Raw genomic sequence first — 10,581 nt, 5'->3', positions numbered from 1 at the left:
TGATCTACAGATGCAATGCAATAACTATAAAAACCCCAATGAGATTTTTTTACAGAAATAGAAAAGGCAATTTTTTTAAAATATGAAATTTATTGTCAAATTGGTTTGCATACAACACTCAGTGTTCATCCCAACAATGCTCATCCCAGCACTCACTGCTCATCCCTCCTCAATGCCCATTTCCCACTTTCCCCTCCCTCCCACCCCCATCAACCCTCAGTTTATTGTCAGTTTTTAAGAGTCTCTTATGGTTTTCCTCTTTCCCTCTCTGTAATTTTTTGTTTGTTTTTCCCCTTCCCCTCCCCCAGGGTCTTGTGTTAAGTTTCTCAGGACCCACATAAAAGTGAAAACATATGGTAGCTGTCTTTCTCTGTAGGACTTATTTCACCTAGCATAACACTCTCTAGTTCCATCCACATTGCCACAAAAGGCCATGTTTCATTCTTTCTCATTGCCAAGTAGTATTCCATTGTGTATGTAAACCACAACTTCTTTATCCATTCATCAGTTGATGGACATTTAGGCTCTTTCCATAATTTGGCTATTGTTGAGAGTGGTGCTATAAACATTGGGGTACAAGTGCCCCTATGCATCAGCACTCCTGTATCCCTTGTAAATTGCTAGCAGTACTATTCCTGGGTCATAGGGTAGAACTATTTTTAACTTTTTGAGGAACCTCCACACTGTTTCCAGAGTGGCTGCACCAGTTTGCATTCCCACCAACAGTGCAAGAAAGTTCCCGTTTCTCCACATCCTCTCCAGCATCTATAGTCTCCTGATTTATTCATTCTAGCCACTCTGACTGGCATGAGGTGATATCTCAGTATGGTTTTGATTTGTATTTCCCTGATGAGGAGCCACGTTGAGCATCTTTTCGTGTGCCTGTTGGCCATCTGCATTTCTTCTTTAGAGAAGTGTCTATTCATATTTTCTGCCCATTTCTTCACTGGATAATTTGCTTTTCAGGTGTGGAGTTTGGTGAGTTCTTTATAGATTTTGGATACTAGCCTTTTGTCCAACATGTCATTTGCAAATATCTTTTCCCATTCCATCGGTTGCCTTTTAGTTTTGTTGATTGTTTCCTTTGCAGTGCAGAAGCTTTTTATCTTGATGAGGTCCCAATAGTTCATTTTTGCAATTCTTAAATTCTTAAATTCATGTGAAACCACAAAGGAATCCAAGGGTCCCAAACAAACTTGAGAAAAAAGAACGAAGGTGAAGGTATCTCACTTTCTGATTTTAAATTATATTACAGAGCTACAGTAGTCAAACACTATGGCACTGACGAAAGAACAGATATATAGATCCATGGAACAAAATAGAGATCATAGAAATAAAAGCACACATATACGGTTAACTGATCTTCAAACAAGAGTGACAAAAATACAAAATGAAGAAAAGATTGTCTCTTCAATAAATGGTGTTGGGAAAACTGGACAGCCACATGCACAAGAATAAAATTGGACCCATGTCTTATACCACATACAAAAATCAACTCAAAATTAATTAAAGACTTAAATGTAAGACCTGAAACTGTAGAACTCTTAGGAGAAATCATAGAAAAAAATTATAATGATCTTGGCAATATTTTTTTGATATGACACCAAAAGTATAAACAACAAATACAAAAATAAATAAGTGAGGCTAAACCAAACTAGAAGCCTTCTGCAAAGCAGAAAATAATCAACTAAACCAAAAGGCAATCTATGGAATGGGACAAATATTTACAAATCAGGTATCTAGTAAGGGATTAATTTATAAAATATATAATGAATTCCTACAAATCAAGTGAAACACCCTCCTCCCATAATCCACTTATGTAAAAAGACTAAGGATTTGACTAGACATTTCTCCAAAGAAGATATACAAACAACCAACTTATATATGAAAAGATGTTCAACATCACTATCCACGAACTGCAAATCAAAACCACAATGAAGTCTTACCTCATACCCATTAGGATGCCTATTATCAGAGAGAGAGAGAGACCAAAAAGTATTGGTGAGGATGTGAAGAAATTGGAGTCCTTCTACACTGTTGTTGAGAATTCAAAATGGTACAGCTTCTATGGAAAACAGTACGAAAATTCCTAAAATAATTAAAAATGGAACCACCATATGATCCACCAATCCCACTTCTGAGTATTTAACTAAAATAATTGAAATCAAGATCTTAAAGATATATTAGTTAGTACTCTCAAGTTCACTGCAGCACTATTTATAGTAGTCAACATGTGGAAACAACCTAAATGTCCTTCAACAGATAAATGGATAAAGATAATGTGATATATACATTTAATGAATTATCATCCAACCTTAAAAAGAAAGAAATCCCGAAATATACAACAACATGGATGAATGTTGAGGACATTAGGCTAAGTGAAATAAGCCAGTCACAAAAAAGACAAACACTAAAGGATTCCACTCATATCAGATGTCTCAAATAGTCAAACTCATAGGAGCAGAGACAAGAATGGTTGCTAGTGGCTGAGGGGTGGAATGATTGGGGGAGGGGTGGTTTGCTAATCAAGGGGTATACAGTTCTTTATTTAAGACGTGTAAATTCAAAAAATATTAAGTCCTAGAGAACTGCTAAACAACATTTTGCTTATAGTTAATTGTACAGTTTTGTACATGTAAACATCTATTAAGAGGGGAGATCTCTTATTCGTTTTCTTACCACAATCAGAAAAAGAGTCAATCCTTGTGCTTAAAAGATGTCAGTTGTGGAAGATTAAGTTATGTGATTTGTAAGTAGGCATTCCATTCTCCCTAAAAATGTAGAGCTAGGTAACAAGTTTTGTGGCATTAGGGAGTTTTCACAAACATAGATGTCAGTGGGAAGCACTGTGGTTACAGTTGGGCTGATTCCTCTTTAACGGTCTGTCTCTCCCATTCTCTCTTACTGTTTGTTTTTCTCCAAAACTCCTTTTACTTCACTGACTCCAGACATTCTTCTCCCATTACTCCTTTCTTTAATATGCTTTAGTTCTAAGAAGTTGATATCTTCAAGTTTTCCTACGTATTCCGTGACTTCCTTCCCTGACAACTGTCCCACAGCTGGAAGACTAACTCATCTCAATTTAATTATTACTCCCTCATGAAAGACGATTAAAGCAATATACCAGGGGTGGATCCTTGACCCAACTGTATTGAATGATTTTTCTTTGATAATTTGAGATTAAAAATTCAGAAATCTAAGCAGTTTCTGATGTGGACTATATACTAAATAGAAAGAAAAGAGAAAAGAAAAGAAGAAAAAAACTAGCAATGAAAGAAGAACATTAGAAAACCCAGACTTCTAACCAGAAGCCAGTCTGCAAAAAAGGGAAGAATGGAGGAAAAAGTGACGAGTGGAAGAAAAAGAATCCTGGACACTACCAGCTGCCAGATTTGACCAGCACACCTTGGGGCTGCAGATGGCAGATTAATCCAGACTCCTCAGTCAGAAAGGAGAGGGTGAGGAGGCCAAGAGCTCTGGTGGCGATGGCCCTGAAGAGAGCTCTTCTCCAGTTTTTATTGAGAATCTTACCAGCACCTTTCAAGGAGTGCAGGGGAAAGGAATGTGTAGTTTCAAAAGCAGGAACAGAGCATACTCAGATTATTGGGGGAACAGTACAATCAGGTCAGTGACGTGCAGGCATACATTACAGGGGTAGTGTATACGTCATAGGAAGGGGGTTGTTTTACTACTTTAAATCGTTTACAGAGTGGAAAACATGTTGATCCACAGGCAAGGACAGACTGTATTGAGCCTTGACATTGCATAGGAGACCCGGTGTTCCTGCTCTGCTTTGGGGCTTCTCAACCAGCCATTTCCCAGGCTGCAAACATTCCTCGTTTAAATCTTGGCAAGCCAGGCTCTGTGAGCTTCCACAATCAGCTTTCTCATTCCTGGAGTAGTCCTTGGAAAGACCTGGTTGAACTTTTAGGTCTTATGTTCTCTAAGATACTTATGTATCCTTGAGATGTTTTCTTCTTAAGTGCAACACGTTTGTAGTGTGATTGTGTCATTTTCAGTCAAAATAATCCAGACTTTGGGTCTTCTGCTTCTTCCCTAGATCTTCTTTTACTTTCCCCTCTCTGCCCTCTCTGACATCATTTTTTAAAAATGATTTGAGGTCTGACATAATCCTCTCTACTGACATTTATCTTCTCTTCCTCTCCCTCTTGCCTCTTAATTTCTATCCACGATTGAGGTCTCTCTTTCTACTTCTCTCTCTGCCTTCTCCTGTCGTGGTACTTCTGACCCTTAGCTGCCCGATGTTAACATAATTTTCCTCTATATTTTCTGGGTCCATTCTCATTTCATGGTTTCTCTTTCTTAATCACTTTTTCCTCTTCTTGAATCTAATTTGAGGCTTAGACATGAACGTAAGTCTTCGTTTAGGTTCTTTTAAGCTCTCTAACGTCCCATCTATGTATCTACAGTGTTATATTACAAAAAGAAACTAAAGGAAAATGCAATTGCTAAATATAGAAGCATACTACAAGAGGATACATAAATATTGTATAATTTTTTCTCAAGACAACTTTACCAAAATCCATTTCATTTTTTCTTTCAGTCAAAGAAAATTAAACAATTCTTGAATGCTCTGAGGTCAACGTGTCATGTCTTTACTATAGCATACAGACCAAAATGATCAGTTTGCACTATGTGAGAATCTGATCAGTAAGGTTTAATCTTGTCCTCAATTAAAAACACCATTACCTAATTGTCATTCGGTGTTCCCCTCTCAGAAGCTGAAAATATGCATATGAGAGAAATTTCCATGAAGGTAATGTTTATAGTCATTTCTGGGTTAAAGAACAAGATTTATTCACTTTATGGGAATGTATTTCCTGACATTTGTCCTATTGCATTATGATCAAAGGGCTGTAGTGCTGAATGTGGGAACTTCTCTAGGAAGGCTGACTGTAAGTGATTATGTAAACTTCTAAGCAAAGGCAATTTCCATTATGCACCCTGACGGTCAGAAATCCTTTGCAGGTTACATATTGCTGAATATAACAGGTTTCTATGTACTGGGATTCCACAGGAAATTTTGGGTTGTTTTGTAAGTATAAAGATAATAGGTATGTTGTTGCCAATAACTTGAATCCAAAGAGATGAACCTGTTCAGATCATATTCGTGGATATTGTTCACATTTTATTTTAGAAACAGATGAGAATTTTGCTGGCAAATAGGAAACCAAAGTCAGTTGTCAGATCTATGACCTCTAACCTATGAGATAAGGAAATTGGCCTGAGTACTCATGGAAGTCTGTCAGCTTTATTTTCAACCTCTCATATGTCAACCAGTGAGTTGAGTGTGTCTCTATTACTATCATTAACAAAGTAGAATATTATTGATTTTTTTATGCTAAATTCTGCTAGGGAGTAACTTTTGGATAGGACAAGAAATTATGTAGATTTCTTGCATTTATTGATTTGCATCCACATATAAAAATACAAACATTCAAAAATATTTGTAATAAGTTTTATGCACTAAAATTTTTATGACTTAATTATTTTATTCAGGTGTTTATTCAAATATCTTTTCCTCAGAGAGGCTTTCCAAATTCAGCTTTTCTAAAAGAGATCCTACCCACTACTATTTATACCCATATCTTACCTTAATGTTGGTTATAGCACATGCCATTCCTTTATACACATACAGAGGTTATCTGTGTAGTTGTCCTTCCTCAGCTAGAACATTAGCTCTACAAAGATAGGGCTTTTGCCTCCTTTTGTTCTCTACTGTCTTGTTGAGCCAGGAAAGATTCCAACTTGGTGAATGAATGAATCATAGCATTCACTATCATGATTAAAAAAAAAAAGAAGAAAGAAAGAAAGAAAAAGAGATAAAAGGAAATTAAATGATTCACAATGGCAAGACTGTTGATTAACTTAGTATAAATTCTTAACTTATATCGTTAACACCTAGTATATTTTTATAACAAAACATTTTTGTTGTGAAGAGATTTTTTGTAACATTATGTAAATAAAGAAAGTCCTAGAATTGTGTATGTAACATAATTACAGTGTAAATAGGTATAACCTATTTACGGGAGGAACTGAGAAAAAAAGTTCCAAAATATTTATAGTATGTGTACTTAGATGCAGACATCATGGGTTTTATTTTTAAATATTTTGCAATTATTATTTAGAGACTATGGTAAGAAGAAATGAGGCAAAAAGGAAGAAAAGGAGAAAAATATAGTAGTGATTGAGATTTGAGTATTAGAGATAAATAAGCTATCATGCTAAGGTACTATAAGTATGAAGACTTTAACAACAAAGAGTAGTACACGATGTTTTTGGAGTATTCACTAACTGTAAGTATTGTTTGAAGTTTGTTTTTGGTACAGTATACTTTACTGATGGTACATGACACAGTAGGGTTCCCCAAGTCCATCCCTTCTTTAGGGGATCTGGGATGGAAACTGTGTAGAGGTCATGAGATTCTCAGTATGTTAGGGGTTGAGTTGGGGTAAAGATTCCCCAGCAGCTGAGAATCTTTCTCTTCCTTTCTCTTACTGGGACTGGTGGTCCAGGGGGCTATTACTCCTTAGAGGCTACATGGACCATAATGTCCACCACTTGGTTGCTATAGCCAAATTCACTGTCATACCAGGAAATGAGCTTGGCAAAGAGGTCACTGAGAGCTAGGCTAGCCCCAGTGTCGAAGGTAGAAGAATGAGTGTCACTGTTAAAGTTATAGGAGAAAAACTGATTCTCCATGTAGCCCAGGATGCCCTTGAGGAGGCCTCTGATGCCTGCTTCACCACCTTCTAGATGTCATCATATTTGGCAGCTTTCTCCAGGATGTACGTCAGATCTACAACTGATACACTGGGGTTGGGGGCTTGGAAGGTCATGCCAATGAGCTTCCCATTCAACTCAGGAATGACCTTGCCTACAGCCTTGGCAGTGCAAGTAGAATCAGGGATTATGTTCTGAGCAGCAACTTTGCCATCATGCCACAGCTTTCCAGAGGGGCTGTCCAGTTTTCTGGGTGGCAGGGATGGTCTGGACTGTAGTCATGTATCCCTCCACAACGCCAAATTTGTCACTGATGACCTTAATCAGAGGGGCCAAGCAGTTGTGGTACAAGAGGCATTGTCAACAATCTTGAGGTAGTGGCCATACTTCTCATGATTCACTCCCATCACAAATATGGCACCAGCAGAAGGGGCAGAGATGACGACTCTCTTGACCCCACCTTTCAAGTGAGACCCAGACTTTTCCATGTGGTGAAGACTCCAGTGGACTCCACAACATACTGAACACCAGCATCATGCCTTTTGATGTTGGTGGGATCACCCTCCTCCAAGATGGAGATGGGTTTTCCATTGATGACAAATTTCCCATTCTCAGCCTTGATTGTGCTGTTCAATTTGTTGTGGGTCGCATCATATTGGAACATGTTGATCATGTAGTTGAGGTCAAGGAAGACGTCACTGATGGTGACAATACCCATTTTGCCAGAGCGAAAAGCAGCCCTGGTGACCAGGTGCCCGATACAGCTGAATCCATTTACTCTGACCTTCACCATCATGTCTTGGGGACATGGCTGGCACTGTACCAGAAGATGCAACTGTCTGTCAAACAGGGAGGAGCAGAGAGCCTGAAGTTCTTTACATAAATAAAATTGTTCTGTTCTCATAATTACTAAATGAGGTCAGTGTTATAGTTGTTATTATCATCATTGTTATTCCCACTGTAGATGCCCAGAGAGATCATACTAACTCCCCAAAGTTGTCCAAATAAGAAGCGGTGATTTGAATGTGATTCAGGGTCTGTAGTCTTAACCTCTGATTAAGAATAAGAATGGTAGTAATTGCTTCTGAAATAAGAAGAAAATATTTCATTCGTGAATTTATATCTTATTTATCTTCAAAAAAACAAATCCGTGTAAAACGTTTTGTTTACTATTTAAAAGGACTCATTTGGGTTTAGTCAAACATATAAAACAATCTTGAATACTTGGATATGAATGAGAAAATCTCTGCTAGAATGTAGAATGTTATAGGGCACATATTGTGGTATAATTATAGTGTTTTAGTGACATGACAGGCTACTCTGGACAGCAAGTGGCCTTAATAACTCAGCATTCTGTATATACACAGCCTCAGTTGTTTTTTTTTTTTTTTTTTAATACATAATGTTATTAGGGCTTTGTGTCTAGATGCCATTTTGAAGTAGTCTGAAAAACTCTCTTTTCTATATTAGACTCTGTAATGTTCTCCCTTTTCCTAAGATTCAACAGAACACATATAACTCTACCATTATGCGGTAGAAAGAACATGAGTTTTGAAATTAAACTGGTTTGAGTTTGAATCTCAAATGAACACTTCACTCTATGATAGCATTCATGAGGCAGGCACAATAGCTAGTATATGACTTAGAATGACAGTTCAGGTGAGAAGTTTTCGTATTTCTGTAATGCTCAGAGCATATGCCATTTCAGTTCCATAGAACTAAAGAACCCATTTGTCATTTCAAAATTAATAATCCTGGGTATTTATTATTTATTAATTATAACAAATGGATTAATTATAAAACTATAAAAGTGACTGAAGTCCCAGCTGACAGTTGAAAATGCCTTTACAAAACATATACCTGATTCTGTTTTCAGTAAAAACAGCTCAGGAAATTTAATTTAGGATGCCAGGTGGCACAATAGGTTATACATTAACTTGTCCCCTCTGGAAAATTAAATTTGAATTTGGCTCTGGTCACAAATGAAATGAGTCATTTGGTACATGCCACTAAGGATACTCACAAAGCCAAAATGACATTTCATTGAAAAATCACCTGTTAAGAAAAATGTCTGCAGTCACTGGGGAAATTTTCAAGAAAAATAAACAAGTGTATAAGGCAAAAAGAAAGGGTTCTAAGGGGCTACTGTAAATTGTAGGCTTGCTGAAAATCTGGAGGAAGGAAAGTGTTATAATACCTACAAGTTTTTATTCAGCCACAAATCGAAATTTTAGCCTGTATTTCCTTTTTTCCCCAGTTTCGGGATTCTAGGAGATTATTCACTTATTTTCCAAAGAAAATTGGCTTTTTTCCTTGTCACAGTTTTAGCCAAATGTCAGTTTGTATCAAATTATCATGGATTACTGAGCTCACTGCAAGGAACCATCTAATTGTGATTCTAAACCATATGTTTAGCTCTTCCTGTTCCTTTCAGGTAAATAAATAATATAATTATAAGGACTATTCTTTCCTCACTTAAAGGACTAAGAAAACGTATAAGTGACAGACTTCAGAGATAACATTAATTTGACACTAATGTTTATTCTTTTCATTGTGACATTCTTGTCCATGTAATAATCACCTAGTAAGTAGCTAGACAGATGCTGAGATTAATAATGGTAAAAGTCCCAGCACAAACCTAAAACCCAGTTTTTTCACACTGTTGGAGAAAATATAGTACACAAATACTAAATTCATCTTAGATCCTATGTTAGGTGTTTTGTACTGGATTCTAAACGGACACTGTCAATTCATTCTTTTGGGGTCTCCAGACTTGACGGGACTCTGCTGAGTCAGGCCACGCCCACCTATATTCCAAGAGTATGATCTAGACCATATTGTTTCGTGACTACTTCCAGTCCCCTTTCTAATAGCTGATACTTTCAAGTTCTTAGTGGTCCTGGGTAGCCAAGCTGCCAGACCTGTTCGTGCCTGGGAAACCAAGGTCATCTCTAGCCTGCAGTTTTATCTCAGCAGGCAAATTCCAGAACATTCTGCTCAATCACTGGAAAAAGCTTATGATAAAAATTTATACCATGACTAGGCAATGTTAATGACAAAAATTTATTCACTACATCCCTGGTTTTTATCCCCAACAGCACTTGCTAGGCAAAGGTCCTTGCTTAGCAATCTTATTAGACCTTAAACAAATGGACAAAGCTCGTTTTAAGTAGATTAAGACAATAGGGTCATGCGGCAAGATGTACCAAAAAAAAAAAAAAAAAATAGCCATAGGATTTGCATATGTTAATTCATTACTCCATTCCCCTAAGTGCAAGCATTCTTCCTAAGTGAAAATGTAGTTTTATGAGACAAATGCATTGACCTCTGGCAAACCTTACTTAGGAACAATGACCTTTAACTTATTAATATTCTCTATTCACATAGAAAGGAGAAATATGCATTATACAATGCATATTCCATTGCAACTGGAATAATTGTATAAAAAAAATAGCAAGTCGAAATAAACATACACACATAGCTATATACAACTCTTTTATAAAAAAGTGAAAAAAGATAGCTTCTGTCTTTTATCTGGCCTAAATGAAAATTGTGTTCTTTGTACTCTATTGGTCTTAACGTCTTAGGAACCCTAAAAACTAAAAATTATTGTTTGTTTTGTGTGGTAACATTAGACCTACATTCTCTAGGAAGAGCTCAATAGATACAAATAATAAAAAAACTTTCTCTGTAGTTTTCAAGCATAATGGGTGAAATTGTTACTTAGCTTTGATTATTTTCAGATTTTTAAAATCTGATTTAAGGAGTCTGGAAATTATGGAAACAATGAAAGACAAAAGTTGGCAACATGTATTTTCTAACTTCTAGGAAACAGGT

At 36.7% G+C, this 10,581-nt stretch overlaps 1 pseudogene; it reads right to left on the bottom strand.

Annotated features, from left to right (window-relative positions):
• Window positions 1-6,543: 6,543 nt before the first annotated feature.
• LOC106967433 (glyceraldehyde-3-phosphate dehydrogenase-like) lies at window positions 6,544-7,707 on the bottom strand (annotated as a pseudogene).
• Window positions 7,708-10,581: the final 2,874 nt, after the last annotated feature.

The sequence above is a fragment of the Acinonyx jubatus genome, chromosome B4 (assembly GCF_027475565.1).
Source record: "Acinonyx jubatus isolate Ajub_Pintada_27869175 chromosome B4, VMU_Ajub_asm_v1.0, whole genome shotgun sequence".
Taxonomy (NCBI): Eukaryota; Metazoa; Chordata; class Mammalia; order Carnivora; family Felidae; genus Acinonyx; species Acinonyx jubatus.
This window is presented reverse-complemented; position numbering and strand designations above follow the sequence as displayed.